Source organism: Oryctolagus cuniculus, chromosome 1, assembly GCF_051225735.1.
Source record: "Oryctolagus cuniculus isolate XC-2025 breed Fujian yellow rabbit chromosome 1, ASM5122573v1, whole genome shotgun sequence".
NCBI classification, from domain to species: Eukaryota; Metazoa; Chordata; class Mammalia; order Lagomorpha; family Leporidae; genus Oryctolagus; species Oryctolagus cuniculus.
The window spans coordinates 141,859,316-141,879,815 of NC_142867.1; the positions used below are offsets into that span (position 1 = coordinate 141,859,316).

General features: G+C 47.0%; 1 long non-coding RNA gene across 1 annotated transcript; it reads right to left on the minus strand.

Annotated features, from left to right (window-relative positions):
- Positions 1 to 253: 253 nt before the first annotated feature.
- Positions 254 to 20,418, minus strand: LOC127491359 (uncharacterized). The gene is made up of 3 exons (XR_007920017.3): positions 19,673 to 20,418; positions 8,854 to 8,985; positions 254 to 915 (listed from the first exon to the last, which is right to left on the minus strand). It is a non-coding gene; the product is annotated as an uncharacterized LOC127491359 (long non-coding RNA).
- Positions 20,419 to 20,500: the final 82 nt, after the last annotated feature.

Here is a 20,500-nt window from a genome sequence, read left to right on the forward strand (position 1 = left end):
TTTTTTTATAGCTGAGCTCTTTTTTGTGTGTATTCATTGATTAAATTACTAAAAGTTGAATTTTTAAAACTAAGTTTTCTTTTTCAACCTATCATAAACTTTTGTATTGCCTACAATTTAGAAACCAAAAAAAAAAAAGTTTTGTAATTGTGTTTAGATTAAGCAAAAAAAAAAAAAAAAAAAAAAAAAAAAGGGAAACTTCATTGACATTCAGGTATGGAGATTTTTTAATTTTTAAAAAGTTTTATTTATTTGGAAATCTGGGAAGGGGAGGGAAAGAGAAAGCGAAATAGAGAGAGAGAGAGAAATTGGTTTCCCATCTGCTGGAGTACTCCCCAAATATCCACAAAAGTCAGGACTAGTGGCCAGGCGGAAGCTAGGAGCCCAGAACTCCACCTGAGTCTCCCATGTGGGGTCCAAGTACCTGAGCTACCACCTACTGCCCCCCAGAACGCACACTAGTAGGAAACTGGTATTGGAAATGGACACTCCTACATGGGACGCAGTGCCTTAACCTCTGTGCCTAACGCCCACTTCCGCTTTATCTTGAAGAAACACTTGGAGTGAGGTCCGCAGAGGTGCTACTCGCACGCCAGAGGAATACAAAATGAGCTCAAGCAGCTAGTGCTTCCCGCGTAGTGGGCCGTGCAGAGAGTTCATGAAGAAATATGATCATTTAAAACTTACGGACACCTGATCAGACTTTGCTGGCCACGTCCCCCTGTCAGGAGCAGTATTATCCACTGAGAACATGGAAGGAAGCATCCACCTCTGGTCTTTCTCAAGGAAGATTTATGTGAAGCTGTTGGACCTGGGCCTCCACTGGAATCGCTGAAGATGATTTCACTGGATGAAATAACTCAGCCTTGAATGTCATCTAAAGTGGTTCTCAAGCCATGCATGATCGTGCCAGACCTAGATGTTGTAGAATAGAAGCCAATTTTTAGAGTCTTGCTTTCATTATGCGCAGACTGTTCATCCTATTGGGAAAAACTCAACTCCTTCTGCCAGTATCAGCAGCCAGACCAAACCTCCCGTATATCAGCGCCACCTGACAGACTGCAATTACGCCTCAGTTCACTGGGGCTGGGAAGAGGTCGAAGGGGACTGTGTCCTCAAAGAGAACAAAATAGCTGATGTCAGTCTCAATAGAATCTTCATCTTAAGGAAAAGGGAAACTGTGCCCAGAGCTAGATTTGCTCCATAAATCAAGCCAGATAGCTCTCCACTGGGCTAGACCCTGGGGTGCCGACTCCCCGGACCTTTTCCTGCCTCTCTCCTCCCCCTCTCTGCATCCAGAGGTGTCAGGGCAGGCCCAGCGAGGCCACCCCAGCCTGTGTGTGAGCATAACTGCTCTCCCGTCAGGAATCCCTGCAAGACACGCGCAAGTCTCAGTCTCTTTTCTGCGGCCCTAACAAAACACCGGAGGCTGGGCACTCCACAATGAAAAAAGGTTTGTTTCCTTCACGGTTTTGGAGGCTGAAAGTCTAAGAGCAGAGGCCCCCTCTGGCCTCTACGAGGGCCTTCAGACCAGGTCACACCACAGCACATGACATCATGGTGGAAGCTCCCGTGACACACGGCCAGACAGGAAGCAAAGGGAGTCAGAGCCCAGCTCCCTCTTCCTATAACTTCCTGCTGCAGGAGCAAATGGGGGCCACACAGGAACCAATCAGGTTCCTGCAAGAAACACATTAATGCCTTCCAAAGGCAGCACCCCAGTAGCCTCATCACCTCCCACTGGGCACCCCAACTCGGACCTTGCACAGTGGGGCCCAGCTCCCAGCACACAGACCTCTGGGGGCTGTGCTCACATCACATCCAAACCCGAGCACACCACCTCTGGGAGACTGGGGAGACAGAAGCCCCATCAGCTCCTTTACTTTTACCATGAGTAGGGAGCTTTCTCCCACCAGTCGACTGTACTCTTAGTCAATGAACAGTCAGAAATTGGGTGGACTAAAACACAGGCAGGGCTGGCGCCGTGGCTCACTAGGCTAATCCTCCACCTGTGGCACCGGCACCCCGGGTTCTAGTCCCAGTCGGGGCGCCAGATTCTGTCCCGGTTGCCCCTCTTCCAGGCCAGCTCTCTGCTGTGGCCCGGGAGTGCAGTGGAGGATGGCCCAAGTGCTTGGGCCCTGCACCCCATGGGAGACCAGGAGAAGCACCTGGCTCCTGGCTTCGGGTCAGCGCAGTGAAAAAAGCCGGCGCCGTGGCTCACTAGGCTAATCCTCCGCCTTGCGGCGCCGGCACACCGGGTTCTAGTCCCGGTCGGGGCGCCGGATTCTGTCCCGGTTGCCCCTCTTCCAGGCCAGCTCTCTGCTGTGGCCAGGGAGTGCAGTGGAGGATGGCCCAAGTGCTTGGGCCCTGCACCCCATGGGAGACCAGGATAAGTACCTGGCTCCTGCCATCAGATCAGCGCGGTGCGCCGGCCGCAGCGCGCTGTCTGCGGCGGCCATTGGAGGGTGAACCAACGGCAAAGGAAGACCTTTCTCTCTGTCTCTCTCTCTCACTGTCCACTCTGCCTGCCAAAAAAAAAAAAAAAAAAAAAAAAAAACAGGCAGAAAACACAGTCAATTACCTATCCCTGCCCCTGAGAAACTCCCACTGAGAATCAGATACTGATCTTGAGGAGTTAATGGGGGCTGGGCATGGTGGCACAGCAGGCTCAGCCACTGCTTGGGACACCTGTATCCCACGCTGGAGTTCTGATGCCAGTCCTGGCTCCTCCACTTCCAATCTAGCATCCTGCTACTGCACCCTGGCAGGCAGCACATGACGACTCAAGTGATTGGAACCCTGACACTCACAAGAGAGACCCAGATGGAGTTCTGGGCTCCTGACAGCCTGGCCCAGCCCTGGTTGTTAGCAGGTATGTGGGAAGTGAAGCAGCACATGGAAAATCAATTCTCTCTTTCACTCTCTCTTTCAAATAAAAATAATTGTTTAAACAAATGGAGGCAAGGCCCATATGACCCTTTGAATCTCTGGATCAAACCAGACCTGAAGTCAATTCAGCTTTGGATGGTTCAGTTATTTCAGCCAGAAACCCTAACCCCCTTTTTAAAACCAAGCTTTCTGCTACTTGACACAGAAACATTCTGCTATCATCATCTGAGAATTCTTCAGTCAGTCTAATTATAAATCAGTGTGAATGAAGAGAAAGGTACTTGCAGGCCAAGTGTTGCTCTCACACAGCCTTTCTTGGGCAGTTATACCAAGGATGATCAACATCAGCCTCAGACAGAACGAACCACACCAGGGAGAACCACAAAGAGAAGAGTCGGAATGCAGCTCTGTGCGGGGCAGCTGCAGATTTCATGTCTGATAGTAGTGTTTGAAGAATGGAAAAATTTAAAGGTGCAATAAAGCCAACATTGTTAGGAAAAAAAAATAAGCAGTTGGGAGCTCCAGGAAGAACAAGGAAAGGAAATATAAACAACCACATCACTTGGATCTGCAGTGAATAATATTTACATGATGAGGATAACATAAACACTTCATTGAATTTCAGCTTTTAGAATCCAAGTATTGACACGGCACAGATGAATTTGCCATTTCAGAACAAAACATAAATAGCACCAACCTTGACAATGTGTTAGCTGTCAAGCAGAGCCACAGCAAGAGAAGCAGAAAGGGAAAATGGCACAGGGAAGGAACTATGAGCCTGGATCCATCTCTTAGTAGTTGACGCAAAAGAAATAAATGTATGTGGGTACTTCAAAGGGTTAATGGAAAAACGGAAGGAAAGGGAAATTTATTTTGACACAGTGGAACACCTGCATCCCATATTGGATTGCCTGGTTTGGGTCCCACTACTCCGTTTCTGATTCCAGCCTCCTGCTAATGTGCCTCCTGGGAGGCAGCAGGTGTTGATTCAAGTAATTGGGTCCCTGCCACCCACGTGGAAGATGGAGACTGCATTGTGGGCTCCTGGGTTCAGACTGACCCAGTGCTATCCACAGTGGGCATTTGGGAGAGTGAACAGCGGATGGAAGATCTTCCTCTGCTTGTCTCTCTGTCTTTTGAATAAAATGAAAATGAATAAATATGCTTGTGGGGAGCAATCCGGACTGGACTAAGTTACTGGAATTAAGACTTATTCTATGCATCTGCTCTCCCACAATATGGCGCTGGGAGAGAAGTAAACAGCTTCCGCACAGCTGCCTCCAGTTCAACCAATAAACTGTAGGACTTGCTACTGATTGGAGGAGAGCAGCGTACTCGGCGTGTGGGCAGCCGAGGTGGGATTGGCAGAGGAGGACTATAAAGGAGGAGAGAGACGGCATGCACCAGGAACATCTAAGGGGAACGCCTGTGCAGCCCCTGAGAGAGCCGGCCGGCGGTGTGCCGCTCCCCTGCGGAAGTGGGGAATGTGGCCGGGGGAACTGCCCTTCCACGGAGGTGGAAGGGATAGTAGCCAACCCGGGAAGAACCAGCAGCAAACCCGGGGAGGGCCGAGCAGACGAAAGAACAGCGCAGGGTCCTGTGTCGTTCCTCCACGAAGAGGGGGAGCGACATAATGGTGCCGTGACTCGGATAGGAAACCTAGAACGGATTAGGAAACTTAGGACGGATAGGAAACTTAGGAGGGAAGAAACGGGAAGAACTGGGAAAATATCGGAGAGAGAGACTAGCAAATAGCCTAGGGAAAAGCCGGACGAAAAAGGTGCCGGAAGAAGCTATTGAAAGCCTAGGCACAGACTCAGATACGGACTACGGGGGGAAGCTGGGAGAAATCTCTAAGGTCGAAAGCGAAAGTGAAAGCTAGAACAAACAGACTCGGATGCAGACTGTGGGGAGAGGCCAGGAGAAATGAGGGAGGAGTATTGTTGGAGGAAAGCTTGGGGAAACATACCGGGTAGAGAAAAATGTTAGGGAAATTGAAGCCGCGGGGGGCAGGCCGAGGTGGAAACGAAAGCCACTTTGGGATTCTCAAGTTAGCCCGGGAATAGGGGGCGAAAAGTTGAAACCAGAAGCTGAAACGTAAGCCAGATTGGGATCCGTCTGATTAGCCCGGGGAGCAAAGGACGGGAAGCCAAACCGTGGGGCGGAGACGTATGCTGGGTTGAATTCGCCAGGCTAGCCCGGGGAACTTGGATTGAATGCTAGTGGTGGAGACGCAAGCTACGCTGTGTGACTCGCGGAAGCCGCTGCGTGCAGAGAGAGCGCGGGGCGTGAATAGATAGGGAACGCGGGGCTGGCGCGAGGCCGTGGTTCAGACGCGAAAGGGCTAGTGCGTAACTGCGGAGTGTGCGCGCAAAGCCGAGCCGCGCAGATGAGAGAGGCGTGGGCTGAAGCGGCTCAGAGCCGGCGAGGCGCCGAGAAGCAGCCTCGGGGTGAAGCTGCCGGCAGGGCGAGGCGCCGGGAAGCTGCAGGGATAGGAGAAATAGAAGTTTAGAAGTAAAGTGAGAGAAATAGGAATGCTGGAAGATGGAAGTAAAATGGGAGAAGTAGGAATGCCCGGAGATAGAGAAATAGAGAAATAGAAAGGCCTCCCCTCAACATGGCAGTGAGAGAGCTTGGATTCGGTCTGCCTGATTAAGTGAGGCGATGAGCACCTGCGGCGGCTAGCAGCTTATGCGCCGCAGGTCACCGAAGACAGGCACGAATTAACATCAGTAAGGCCTCCCCACAATACAGCAATTAGGAGGCTTGGATTCGGTCTGCCTGATTAAGGCGGTAAGTGCCAGCAGGCGGCTCGACCAAAGTATGAGCCGCAGGTCACCGAACACAGGCACGCATCAGCGCCTAAAAACCTTCTCACAACATGGCGAAGAGAGGACCCGGATTTGGTTTGCCTGATTGATAGGACTTGTAAGAACCTGTGGCAACTCTAGCAAGTAGAGCAGAGTGTGTGCCGCGGGACACCGAAGACAGGCGCGTATCAACGCCAAAAAATAAAAAGAAAGGGGGATCTGTGGGGAGCAATCCGGACTGGACTAAGTTACTGGAATTAAGACTTATTCTATGCATCTGCTCTGCCACAATATGGCGCTGGGAGAGAAGTAAACAGCTTCCGCACAGCTGCCTCCAGTTCAACCAATAAACTGTAGGACTTGCTACTGATTGGAGGAGAGCAGCGTACTCGGCGTGTGGGCAGCCGAGGTGGGATTGGCAGAGGAGGACTATAAAGGAGGAGAGAGACGGCATGCACCAGGAACATCTAAGGGGAACGCCTGTGCAGCCCCTGAGAGAGCCGGCCGGCGGTGTGCCGCTCCCCTGCGGAAGTGGGGAATGTGGCCGGGGGAACTGCCCTTCCACGGAGGTGGAAGGGATAGTAGCCAACCCGGGAAGAACCAGCAGCAAACCCGGGGAGGGCCGAGCAGACGAAAGAATAGCGCAGGGTCCTGTGTCGTTCCTCCACGAAGAGGGGGAGCGACAATGCTTTTTAAAAAGATAAGCTATTTTGATGCAAAAATTGAAATCCATGAATAGTTTTTTCATAATAGGCATTTCCATGAAGTTTGAAGACCTCTCTTAAGAATGGATTGTAATTTTTTGCACTCAAATACATTTATCTTCTTAAAAAATTTTTAAAAAGTTTAAAAATTTTCTTTATTTAATAAATATAAATTTCAAAAGGACAACTTTTGGATTATAGTGGTTTTTCCCCCCATGACCTCCCTCCCACCCAAATACACTTATCTTTTAATTCCATTCTCCACAAACTTTTTGAAGGACCCTCATATAAGTATATAATTCAAAGCTACAAAAGCAACTGACAAAGTAGCAGTTCTATTGAGATATCATGCATACACCACACAATTAACTCAGAGTATAAAGTGTACAGTGTACAGCTTATGGATGTGGGGACTATTCCAGTGCATCCACTGCACAGTTCATTTTGGAGCATTTTCATCCAAAGTCCCACACACTTTAGCCATCACCCTTCCCACCCTCCCACTCTCCACCTGGCCCTAGGCAATCCTGAGCTCCTTTTGCCTGGTCTATGTATCTCATATGTAATTATGTAACACGTGGTCTTATGTCTTATTTCACTTAGTGTAATACTTTCAAGCTTCATCTGTGTTGTACTGTGCATCAATATTTCATTTCTTTCTATTGCCAAGTAATTTCCATCGTGCAGACAGACAACATATGTTTATCCATTCATCAGCCGAAGGGCACTTGTGTAGATCCACCTTTGAGCTATGACAATTAATGGTGCTAACGAATATTCATGAAAAAGGTTTTGTGCAGGCAAATGTTTTCATTTCTTAGATCTCTAATAGATCAGACAAAATGGTGACTCTGCTTAACTTCTCAAGGAATTGCCAAACCGATTGCCAAATGGATTGCATCATCTACTTTCCCTTCAGAGGTAGCACCTGTCATTATCCTAACGGACATCACGGTTTTTGATGCATTTCCCTGGTGGCTAATGTTGTGAGCATCTCTCTGTGTGCTTATCCATCACATACACATCTTCTTTGGAAAAGTACTTAGATACGTTGCCCTCAGTTGAATTGCCTTATTTGTCTTTTATGATGGAGCTATAGCTGTTCTTTATAAATTCTAGATACAAGTCCCCTATCAGATATGTAATTTGTGGGTTGTCTTTTCACTTGCTTGATAGAGACCTATAAAATACAAAAGCTTCAAAGTCCAATTTGTGTATTTTTTCTTTCTTTTGCTTATGCCTTTTATTCTACCTAAAAAAAAGCTCAAGTTTACAAAGATCTAACTTGTGTTTTCTTCTAAGAGTTTTATAGTTTGGGCTCTTTAGATATTTTTTTAAAAAACTCTTTTTGACTTAACTTTTGTATATGGTATGAAGTGAGGCTTCAACTTTATATGTGTGGCCACCACGCTGTTCCTGGAGCTGTCCTCCAGAGACACTGCACCTGTGCTTTCCTCAGTGAATGGTCTTCGCCTTTATTTCTGGACTTGTGGTTCTCTTCTGCTCATCTGTGTGCTTACCCTTGCACGAGTTCTGCGCTGGCTTGATCACTGCCAATCTGCACTATGCTTCAGAATAAGGAGGTCTGAGGCCTCCAGCTTTGTCTTTCCTTTTCAGATTGCTTTGGCTATCCTGGACGCCCTTCATTTCCATGAATTCCATGAATTTTAGGGTCAGCTCTGTCCATTTCTACAAACTGGAATTCCAATGGAGATCTCTATATGAATTTGGGAAGTTATTGCTATCTTAACAACACAAACTTTTTTGATCATAAGTGTAAGATAACTTTCCAACTCTGTAAATCTTTAATTTACCTTTATACTATTTTGTAGTTTCCAGAGTACACGTTATGTACTTCTTTTGTTAAATTTATTCCTAAATATTTTAATCTTTTTGATGTTAGTATAAATGGAATTTTTCCTTAATTTCATTATTTGGTTGTTCATTGTAAGTGTATAGAAATAGAATTGATTTTTAAATCCTGCAACTCTTCTAATGTCATTAGTTCAAATAGGTTTTTAGTGGATTCCTTATAATTTTCTATATACCAGATTAGGTCACTTATAAATGAGATATTTTACTTCTTCCTTTCCAATCTGGATACCACCTTTTTGCTTTCTTTCTTGCTTTATTTTTTTTTTTTACATTGTTGTCTTAGCTAGTATGTTCAGTACAATGTTGAATAAAAATGATGAGAAAAGACATCATAGCTATTGCTCTTTGACATTTAAATTAATTTAACCCTCATTGTCTGCTAAACAAATCAAAGTACCAAAACACATGTATTGGGGCCGGCACCGTGACACACTAGGTTAATCCTCCGCCTGCGGCACTGGCATCCCATATGGGTGCCGGTTCTAGTTCCGGTTGCTCCTCTTCCAGTCCAGATCTCTGCTGTGGCCCGGAAGGGCACTGGAGGATGGCCCAAGTGCTTGGGCCCCTGCACTTACATGGGAGGCCAGGAGGAAGCACCTGGCTCCTGGCTTCGGATCGGTGCAGTGCCAGCCGTTGTGGCCATTTGGAGAGTGAACCAATGGAAGGAAGACCTTTCTCTCTGTCTCTCTCACTGTCTGTAACTCTACCTGAAAAATAAATAAATAAATAAATCTTTTAAAAAATGTATTACTGTATTTGCAAGCATTTAAGATGAATGTAAAAATTAACCTGAATAGATCAATGAACCAACTATAAGTACCAAACCCACAAATATCTTAGAGTAAAACACAGAGGTAGGGCCGGTACCGTGGCATGGTGGGTTAAGCCACCTCCTGCCACACTGCAGGCATCCTATATAGGCACTGCTTCAAGTCCTGGCTGCTCCACTTCAGATCCTGCTTCCTGCTAATGTTCCTGAGAAAGCAGTGGAAGATGGTCCAAGCATTTGGGCCCCGGCACCCATGAGACAGATCTGGAAGAAGCTCCAGGCTCCTAACTGGCCTTCCTCAGCCCCAGCTGTTGAAGACATTTGGGGAGTGAGCCAGTGGATGGAAGACCTCTTTCTCACTCTCTCCCTCCCTCTCTCTGTTACTCTGCTTTTCAAATAAATAAATAATACATTATTTTTAAAAATCAATATTAACTGCTAAATAAGTTCCATAAAGAAAATATATATACACGTGTGTATATATGTATATGTGTGTGTGTGTGTGTATATATATATATATATATATTAGTTCCTTTTGAGTGGGACCATACCCTTGTAGATTTAGAGATTTATTTTTCTCCTAAATTTGAAGTGAGAATGGAGAAAATTTTTTTTCTTCCTGGGAGACTGTGTGCGTGTTTGTAGACTTCAAAAAGATTATGAAAATGCATATCATGAAAAGCTGTGAACCAAGCTGGAGCCCTATGCTGATGCCTGCATGTGGTGGTGAAACAGGCAGAACAGTCTACAGGCTGGAGGGGCATGTTGTGGACAGGGATTGCATGTCTAGGGCAGACTAGGAAGGGCGTGGGCAGAGAATAAAAACCCCTCTTGTTGCTGGGATTCGGGGTGTGGACCCTGGATCACAAGGTATCAGTCATGAGCCTTTTTTTTTAAATGACATAATCCCCCCTAGGGGTAAATTTATTTATCTATTTTTAAATTTTTTTTTAGAGATTTATTTATTTGAAAGTCAGAGTTACACAGAGAGAGAAGGAGAGGCAGAGAGAGAGACAGAGAAAGAGAGCGAGCAAGAGAGCTCTCTGCTATGGCCTGGTAAAGCAGTAGAAGATGGCCCAGGTGCTTGGGTCCCTGCACCCACATGGGAGACCTGGAAGAAGCTTCTGGCTCCTGGCTTTGGATCAGCGCAGCTCTGGCCATTGTGGTCATATGGGGAGTGAACCAGCAGATGGAAGACCTCTCTCTCTCTCTAGCTCTACCTCTCTCTGTAACTCTGCCTTTCAAATAAATAAAATAAATTTTTTAAAGGAAGGAAGGAAGGAAGGAAAGCAGAGCAAGGGTAAGTATGAGAGGGAAAAGGAGAGAGAGAGACAGACACACTGACTTAAACACAAAGATTCTCCATCTGCTGGTTCACTCCCTAGCTACCTGCAAACAGCTAGAGTTGGGCCAGACTGAATCCAGGATCCTAGAACTCAATCTGGGCCTCCCATGTGGGTAGCAGAGACCCAACTACTTGAGCCATCACCTGCTGCCTCTTAGGGTGTGCATTAGCAGGAAGCTAAAATCAGAAGCGGAGGAGCCTGGACCCAAACCTGGCACTCATTATGGGATGCAGGCTTCCCAAACAGCATCTCAACTACTGTGTCCAATGCCCATTCCAGGCACACTGTTTGATGCAAGGTGAGTTGCTTTCTGCAACTTGCTCATCTATTTGTATGTGAAATGGCTCTACTTCTTTAGAGTGGTCCCCCCCCCCCCCCCACTGTGCAGATTCTTTATATTGGTGAGTCCCGTGAATTAATCAAGCAAAAAAAAAAAAAAAAGTTGCCCCTCCTTCCCTCACACCTTTCCAATCTCTGGCTACCCATTCTGTTGATTTGGAAACACAGCAATTGAGATCCAGGCTGGCCAAGACAAAATCTCCCTTGACAGGCAGAGGCAAGGCAGAACAGGCAAAGACCAAAACTCTGCTTAGGTCTGAGAGAGAGAGGAAGCTGAAACACTCCACATCTGGGAATCTTACCTCTGTGGCATCAGCAGAGCCTAAGTACTTCCCCCATTCTAACTCCTAGTAGGTCCTACTGTCTTCTAGTCTGTTCCCCCTGCACTGTGAGATTCCTGAGGCCATGGATCCGTTCAGAACTTTCTCCAGCATCTAATGGAGTTCATGGCAGACACACAGGCCCTCAACTACATGCTGTACCAATGCTGCCACCTTTGAAATGACAGTACCTTATGCCACCAAGTCAGAAATGAAATGAAAACAAGAGTCCAGAAAATGCCACATGAGTTTCTAAGAACAGATTACTTAGAGAAGCAAAAATGCAAACAAGGTATCACCTGAATGTTCCAGTGTATTGTAGACATCTCTCCAACACAAGAAATGGAAACACTGTTGCAAATGAAATACCATGACTCCAAACACTGTGGATTCAAAATTGAGAGCTACCTGGTCCACTATTCCAATTTCAACATGTGTTATTTAAATAGATGACAAGAGATTGGGTCTTTTATGGCTGAACAGTTATAACAACGTATATTTTAAATCTTATCTTCTCCTTTCTTTTCATACAGGCTTGTTTTGATTGGACCACCAAAGGCAAATTCCTGCAATTTTATAGCCATGTGACATTGTTGTCATTGCTTTCAGCACAGGCCCTGATACATCTGTTAGTAAAGAGTCTAAAAGTATTCTCCTATGAGTCACTAAATGTCATTGCCAAAACCAATTAAACGCGTGCCAAATATGACAAATCACCAGAAAACTTTCAGCAATTTACAATGTTTTTGCTGAGAAAGGGAAATAAAGACGAGAAAGAGGTACATTTGCATAAAACTTTTTTTTTTTTTTGCTGGTGAGTTAAAGAAATTATACTCACCAACATTCAGTAATACTGACTACAGTCCACTGTTTCTCCTGCTGTTTTTCACACTGTAATTCATGATCATTAAGGATTCTGGTGGTTGGCCCTTTCCATTACTACAAAATATCCCTGTTCTTCCTGGGTTGAGAGCGCTAACTAAGAAATGAATGAACAAACTGTAAAAGAAGCAATGGCTGGGTTTCAGGTCGAATAATCACGCGTTGCTCACATATTTAACAGGCAGGCAGGTAAACTCTGAAGGAATTCTACATTTAAGGCAGTCTGGGGAGAGGAACTCTGGCTCAGTTACAAAGGCTTAGAACTGAGTTGTGGAGCACATGTCAGGAAGATACTTCGCTGCAGTTCAAGGGCAATAACTAGGTGAGTTGGCAGGACTTGTAGGAAATAGGACCTCTCACTGTGTGTAGGTCTTAATAGGAGACAGTGTCGATCTATCATGTTGTAAGATGTACAGGATGTAGCAGGCTACTTGATTTACCATGTGACTTCCCCACTAGATCTTTGAAGGATCATTAAGTAGAGAATTGGAGTGAGTGTTTTAATTAAAGTGAGGCTCTGATCTTTTTTCCCCAAATAGCCTAAAAATGAAGGAAAAGATGTGCTTAGTCCGATGCTAGGGTTTGAATGCATTCCCCCGCAAGTTCCCATGTTGGAAACTTAACTCTCAATGCAGCAGCTCGGAGGGGTGGTGGGACCTGGGCGGGGTGACTGCGTGACTACAACGAATGCGTGCAGATCTCCCGGGAGTGGATTAGTTGCCACGAGAGCACTGTGTGCAAGGTGAGGCCACCCACGGGGTTCTGTCTCTCCCACGTGCTCCCCCTTGCCCTGAGGCCCCTGTCACATGCAGCAGCCCCATCCTGAAGGTCCAGTCTCCAGAAACATGGGCCAAATAAACTCCTGCTCCTTATGACTCGCCCAGTCTCAGGTGTTCTGTTGCAACAACCCCAGGGTACGGAGAGTCAGAAGTGAACAGAGTGGGTGGGGGAGGCATTGGAGCCAGCAGTTAACACCCTCTTGTGCTACACAGGAGAACCTGAGGTCCACCCCTGCTTCCAGGTCCTGGCTCTGGCTTCCTGCTGATGCAGACCCTGGGAGGCAGATGCGATGCTCAAGTGATTGGGTTATTACCACTCATATGGGAGACCTGGATTGAGTCCCCAGCTCCTGGCTTCAACCATGGCCCAGACCAAGTTATTTCAGTCATTTGGAGACTGAATCACAGATGGGAGCTCTCTCTCTCTCTCTCTCTGCCTCTCAAATAAATGAATTTTTTAAAAAAGTGAATGAGGGGCTAAGAACTAGAACTGACAGCTATGGACAATCTTTTAAGAAGCTTAACTATGTAAATTTACATGAGAGTAGCACTGCCTGGCAGACACTGTGCCACTCACCATGAACCTGAAGAGTTCATAACAAGGTGGCTCTGCCTTTCAGTGCCTCCAGGGACCCAGAGGCCTCACTGCAGACCAGGGCCTCTGTGCATCAAGATTGCTGTGAACAGCCCTGGCACCCACACCTCACACGTTCCTCCTGGTCCTGGGGGCGGGGGCGGGGAGCTTAGGCACTGGGAGGGACTGACCCACTCTGTGTGTGAGGTCTGGTCAACTGGGAGATGTGTTTCTCTTTTCATTTTTGGCAGCAATCAAATGAAAAGAATTAAGCAGAGTTTTAAAATTTGAAATGCAAACAGGGACCTGATGGGTGGGAAGATGAAAAGTTATCATTTTTTGCTGATTTTTTTCTTGCATTAAACATAATTTTAGTGTTTTATTTAACATGACAAAAGAAATACATTCTCTGGGGTTGTACCAGACTAAAAAGCTTCTGCACAGTAAAGGAGCAATTAAGAGAGTGAAGAGACAACACACAGATTGAGAGAGAATACTTGCAAATTAAACATCAGACAGGGGGCTAATATCCAAAATATACACAACTCAAACCACTCAATAATGAGAAAATCAATAACCCTATTAAAAATGGGCAAGGAACTCAGACATTTCTCAAAAGAAGATGTAAAAGTGGCCAACAGATCTATGAAAACAATGTTCAACATCTGTACTCATCAGGGAAATGCAAATGGAAACCACAATGGGATACTGCCTCACACCTGCTAGAACAGCTATTACCAGGAAGACAAAAGAGAACAAGGGTTGGCAGGGATGTGGAGAAAGGGAACCCTGGTGCACTGCTGGTGGGAAGGTAAATCAACACGGCCACCGTGGGGAGAAATGTGGAGGCTTCTCAAAAAATTAAAAGCAGAACTAGCTTCTAGTCCAGCCGTCCCACTTGCGGGTCTACTTCCGGAGGAAATGGAATTGGTAAGCTGAAGAGATTTGTGGACTTTTATGTTTACTGCAGCATTTTCACAAGAGCTGAGATATGGAAACAGTGCCCACTGATGAACAGATAAAATGTGACTTATGCATGTATATCCAAGAGGACTTTAAAAAGTTCATGGAAAAAAATGTATAGTATGAAAAAAACTATGCATGGATTGTTTTTTAAAAAAAATTGCACCGAAATAATTATTTTTTAATTCCATTTTCCTTAATTTTTTGACATACTCTCTCACACAGAGTGGAATATTATTCAGCCTTAAGAAGAAGGGGCTAGCACTACAGTGCAGCAGGTGAAGCCCTGCCTGTGATGCCAGCATCCCATATGGGCACTGGTTCAAGTCTCAACTGCTCCTCTTCTGATCCAGCTCCCTGCTAATGCTCCTGGGAAAGAAGCAGAAGATGGCCAAGTGCCTGGGTCACTGCACTCATGTGGGTGACTAGATGAAGCTCCTGGCTCCTGGCTTTGGTCTGGTCCAGCCCTGGCCATTGTGGCCATCTGGGGAGTGAACCAGTGGATAGCTCACTCTTTCTCTCTCTCTCTCTCCTTTTTTCTCTGTACTCTGATTTTTCAAGTAAATAAAAAAAAGAAAATGCTGATATTTGTGGCACCATGGTTGGTGCTGGAGAACATTATTCTATGTGAGATAAGTCAGGAACAGAAAGACAACTACAAATTAATCTCACTTACATGTGGGATCTAAAATAATCACAGTGGTGGGCATTTGGCGCAGCCGTTAAATGTCACCAAGGAGGCTCACATCCCATACTGGAGTGCCAAGGTTTGTGTCCCAGCTCCACTTGCTATTCCAGCTTCCTGCTAACATGCACCCTGGCAGGCAGTAGAGGATGGTTCAAGTGCTAGGCTTCCTGTCAACCATGAGACCCAAGTTCAGTCTCAGACTCCTGGTTTCAGCATGGCCCAACCCTGACTGGGCATTTGGTGAGTAAACTAGTAGATGGACGATCTCTCTCTCTCTCTGCCTTTCATATATATATATATATATATATATACACAAATATATATATAGAGAGAGCAAGATATATATATATACAAATATATATGTATATATAGAGCAAGATATATATATAAATATATATACATATATAGTCAAATATATGTATTTATACATATATAGTCAAATATATATATAGTCAAATAATAATCTACCATAGTTATTTTTTAAAAGACTAAACGAAAGATATCATTTAAAGTAAAAATATATACTTGCCCTCATTCTGAAATTTTAATGATTTCTTTTATTTATTTGGAAGGCAGAGTTATGGAGAGAGAGAGAGAGAGAGAGAGATCTTTCACCCCCTAGTTCACTCCCCAGACTGCAAAGCCAGGGCTGGGCCAGGCTGAAGCCAGGAGACTGGCTCTCCATCTGGGGCTCCCGCGTGGGTGGCAGGAACTCATGCACTTGAGCCATCTTCTGCTGCTTTCCCAGACCCGTCAACAGCAAGCTGGACCTGAAGCAGAGCAGCTGGGACTCAGACCCATGCTCTGATATGGGATGCCAGCAATGCAACTGGCGACTTAACCCACTGTGCCACACTCCAGCCCCAGGCTCAGGGTTCTAAATGTTTTCAAAGGACTAGGGGGGAAGCAGAGTGGGGGACACAGAAGAACAGAGGTCTGTTTGCACATATTTCCCTGGTGATGTGCAACGAATCTCGAGGCAGCAATGCCAAGTGAGATCTTCATGGCAGTGAGGGGACCCAACATCAGCACCTGTGCAGAGAGGAGCAGGGAGACTGGACAGAGAGTGGACAGACACCACTGACAGAGGTGCTCTTCCTCACCAAGTGAGCATGCCGCAGGTGCCGACCTGGACTGGGTTCTCCTTTTGACCTGCAGCGGGATGGAGTCCATGGGACACACAGAACTGAGGCCCGCTATGCAGTGACTTTGCGGAGGGAACGAACACTGCTCAGCAGCCGAGGAGAGGGGGCACGTTGGCCAGGGCACAGCCGTCCACCTCGCTCTGCATGAACATCTCGCGAGCCCCTGTGGCTCCTGCTAAACCATGGCAGCTGTGGAAGCGTGGCCGAGCTAGCTAAGTCATGGGTGCAGAGGAAGTGGCTCCGGAAGCTAATCGCAGACTCCATGGTGCATTTATTTCACACCCACTGAAAACCAAAAGCTGACTTCTGCTAGTGCCATGCCTGTTTTCAGCTCCTTTTGGTTCTGACTCAACGCTCCGAGAATAATAGAGCATGTACGGTGTGTGAGCACTTGGTGATCTAAAAATCTAGGCCCTTTTAGAGTGGGTTCCCTGGTGTTGCTGACACCGTGGAGACCTTCAACATGCCCTCAGTTTATACCTTGGAGGTCAAGCAAGATAGCTCTCCCCAGGGATTCAGCTGCTCCCTGCCCAGGCCAAGGGGAAGAGTCAGACTAGAAAAAGCTACAGATGGCTGGCGGAGGGGCGAAGGATGCGGTTGAATGTGAACACCTGAGACACCCACTGGTGATGATATCCCTATGGGGTGTGTGTTTTTACTTCAAGAATTCTCTACCATTTCAAGATCGCTCTCTCTAACCGGGGTGGGGAATGGCTAGCGCGGGGCTGTGTAAGGTCCACGAAATCGTGTGGTCAGGCCCTGCCAAGGCAACCTTGGGTAGCACTCGAAATTCATGAATTCTATAGCAGGCTGCTTTTTAAGTTGATCATGGTGTATGGCCCGGGAATGATGTTATAAATATCCAAATGGCCCCGGGCAGACAAAAGGGTCCCACCCTTGCATGGCTCACACCAGATGGAGCCCTAATTATGTGCCAGCTATTACACCTAGGTGCTAGCGATGAATCAACCTGATAAAACTGCCTGTTCCCACAGACATCTAATTACACAGCCTTCAGAAGTTAGGAGAACTGGGGCGGTGGTTAGGATCCAGCTTGAGATACCCACATCCCATGCTGGAGTGCCTGGGACTGAGCCCTGGCTTAGCTTCGGATCCAGCATCCTGTTAATGCAGACCCTGGAGGCAGTGGGTGATGGCTCAAGTCCTTGGATGCCTGCCACTCACATGGGAGACTCGGATGGAGTTCCCAGCTCATGGGAGTACCAGCCCCAGCTGCTGTAGACATTTGGGGAGAGAACAAGTGGATGAAATCAATCAATCAATCAATCTCTCTCTCACTGTCTGTTTTTCAAATAAAGAAAAATAATAATGTAATTAATATTTAAATTTTCAGAGAACTGTGAAATGTAGTTCATACATATCCACTAATGCACTACCATTTTCAAATGGAACAATTTGATTCCAATCTGAGACAACGTCATCACCCTGAAAATAACTTCAGAAGGTTCACATTTAATTTTTTATCAAAGGAAAAATTAACGTTTCCTGTGGGAACCAAAAAAAAAAAAGAAATAAAAAAAAGAAAAACTAATACTTGCTGATAATTTTTATGTGCTAGGAAATAAACAAAATACTGTCACACAAATTATCTCATGTTAGCTTTTTTTTTTTAAGATGTTTTTATTTATTTGAAAGTCAGAGTTACACAGAAAGAGGAGAGGCAGAGAGAGAGAGAGAGAGAGATTTTCCATCCACTGGTTCACTCCCCAGATGGCTGCAATGGCCAGAGTAGTGCTGATCTGAAGCCAGGAGCCAGGAGCCTCTTCAGGGTCTCCCTGGTGGGTGCAGGGGCCCAAGGACTTGGGCCATCTTCTACTGCTTTCCCAGGCCATAGCAGAGAGCTGCATCAGAAGAGGAGCAGCCAGGACTAGAACCGGCGCCCATATGGGATGCCGGCACTTCAGGCCAGGGCTTTAACCCACTGTGCCACAGCACCAGCCCCTCATGTTAGCTTTATAGCAGTGCCATGAATGAGCTCCTGTAGTCTGTTGACAGATGCGGATGCATAATATTGGGGTAATAAACCAGTGGAGCTAGGGCTCCAACAGTGGTTGCCAACCTGGTGAGCTGAGAGCAGTCTCTGTACCCTCAGCAGGTGAAGTACACGATGTAGGAAGAGTTCTGCTCAGATAAGAGGAGAAACAGGGAGAAGATGAGAAAGAAGACAGGAACTTAACTGCTTGGGGAGAGGTTCTGGTTATCTCGAAAAAGAACTTTTTTTTTTTTTTTTTTTTTAATTTACTGGCCAACATCATGACTAAGTGGATTAAGCTACCACCTGTAACCCCAGCATCCTATATTGGAACACTGGTTTGTGTCCTGAGCTTTGCTTCCAATCAAGCTCCCTGCTAATGCACCTGGGAAGCAGCAGAAGGTGGCCTAAGTACTTGTGCTCCTGCCACTCATGTGGGAGACCCGGATGGAGCTCCTGGCTCCTGGCCTCACCCTGGTCCAGACTTCGCTGTTGCGGCTATTTGGGAGAGTGAACAAGCAGATGGAAGATTTCTCTCTCTCTCACTCTACCTTTCAAAATAAATTTTAAAAATAAATTATAGGCCGGCACCGCAGCTCACTAGGCTAATCCTCCGCCTGTGGTGCCGGCACACCGGGTTCTAGTCCCGGTCGGGGCGCCGGATTCTGTCCCGGTTGCCCCTCTTCCAGGCCAGCTCTCTGCTGTGGCCCGGGAGTGCAGTGGAGGATGGCCCAGGTGCTTGGGCCCTGCACCCCATGGGAGACCAGGAGAAGCACCTGGCTCCTGGTTTTGGAGTGGCGCAGCTCTGGCCATTGTAGCCAATTGGGAAGTGAACCAGCGGAAGGGCTCACTCGTTCGCTCGCTCTCTCTCTCCCTCCCTCTGCCTCTCTGTAGCTCTGCCTTTCAAATAAATAAATAAATCTTAAAAAAAAAAAAAAAAGAAAAAAGGTCAAGGCTTTTTTTTGTAAAACCAAACTCGTGTATATGAGTTGAAGCTCCACAGTCCAAGGTCCACAGAGACCAGAAGAGTGAGGCAGGAACCTCAAACGAGCAGCTCACTCAGAACCCTGGCTGGTCACCACCGTGTCATGCTGTCGAGGGCGGCACATGTCTAACCCATGGGCTGCCTCTTTCTCCTGCGGAGGGGCCCACGGCAGAGATCCCTGGTCCATCTGAGCCTACCAGGGCCGCAGCAGCCTGCTCGATGCAGGCTCCACAGAACCTCCGCCAACTGGGCAGAGCTGGACAACACACGGAAGCCATTTGCAAACAGTGATTTGACGAAGAGCAGGGATCAACGCTTGTACTTTCATTTCTCATTCAGGAGGTTGTGCTGCTGCTGGAGAGGCTCCGAGTCTCCTATTTTCTAAAAAGGTATTTATTTGAGAGAGAGAGAGAGAGAGAGAGGTCTTCCATCCTCTGGTTCATTCCCCCAAAGCATGCAATAGTCTGGGCCAGGCTGAAGCCAGGAGTCTGGACCTCCATCCAGGTCTCCATGGGGGTGACAGGGGCCCAAGTGCTTGAGCCGTCACCGCGGCCTCCCCTGGTGTGCCCAAGCACTCTGCTATGGGATGTCGGTGTCCACTGGCGTCTTACCTGCCGTGCCACATGCTCATTACTCAGGGCCGTTGCTGCGGCTCCAGTGCCGGCGGAAAAGCACGTGCTTCAGGGAACCTGAACTCTTCGTTCCAATTCCCTTTCTCCTGGCAGGAGGCAGGTCTTCGACCCGTCCTATCTCGCACTGTTTCTTCTGGCATCATAAAGCCCAGCCTCTCCTCCATGACTTCTCTTCCGGTTCCGGAGCGTAAGTGACACCTCTGCTTTTACGACACTTTGCTGCAGTCAGAAAGTTGAGTCTTCATGGTGAGGTCTTTGACACGCAGTGTGGATAAACATCTGACAACCATTTGGTGGTGTGAGCGAAGGGATTAGACCAAGAAACACAGCCTTTTGTTGATCCATTGGAAATTCATCTCAGCCCGCAAAAGCTTACTTCAGTGTCACGAACATGAGACCTGCAGAAGTCAGCTCCCGTCTCAGGGCTCATAGATGGCTTGGCAACACAGGAAGCCTAGAGGGACTCTCCGCTCGCTCTGGTCTTTGCCCTGACACGTTGTAAAATTATTCCAACAGTCTTGAGAAACCCAGATGATGGCTTCAGCCCCAGTTGTCATTTGTCCATCAGGCTATTACTGCCTGAGACCACCAGGGTGCTGTGCCATGGCGTGGGGAGCCCCTCGCCCAAGGACACTGTGGCTGCAATGGAAGCCACTTCTGCTGGGCCCAGGACCTGCACCTGCCTAGACGTGGGGACTCTGCCATTGGGTTTTTCTGCTCTACTTCTGCCCTTGCTGTCTCCAGTGAAATCTGCAGTGTTTCTGCAACCCAAATCCTCAGGTTCCTGAGCATAGGAAATCTAAGAAT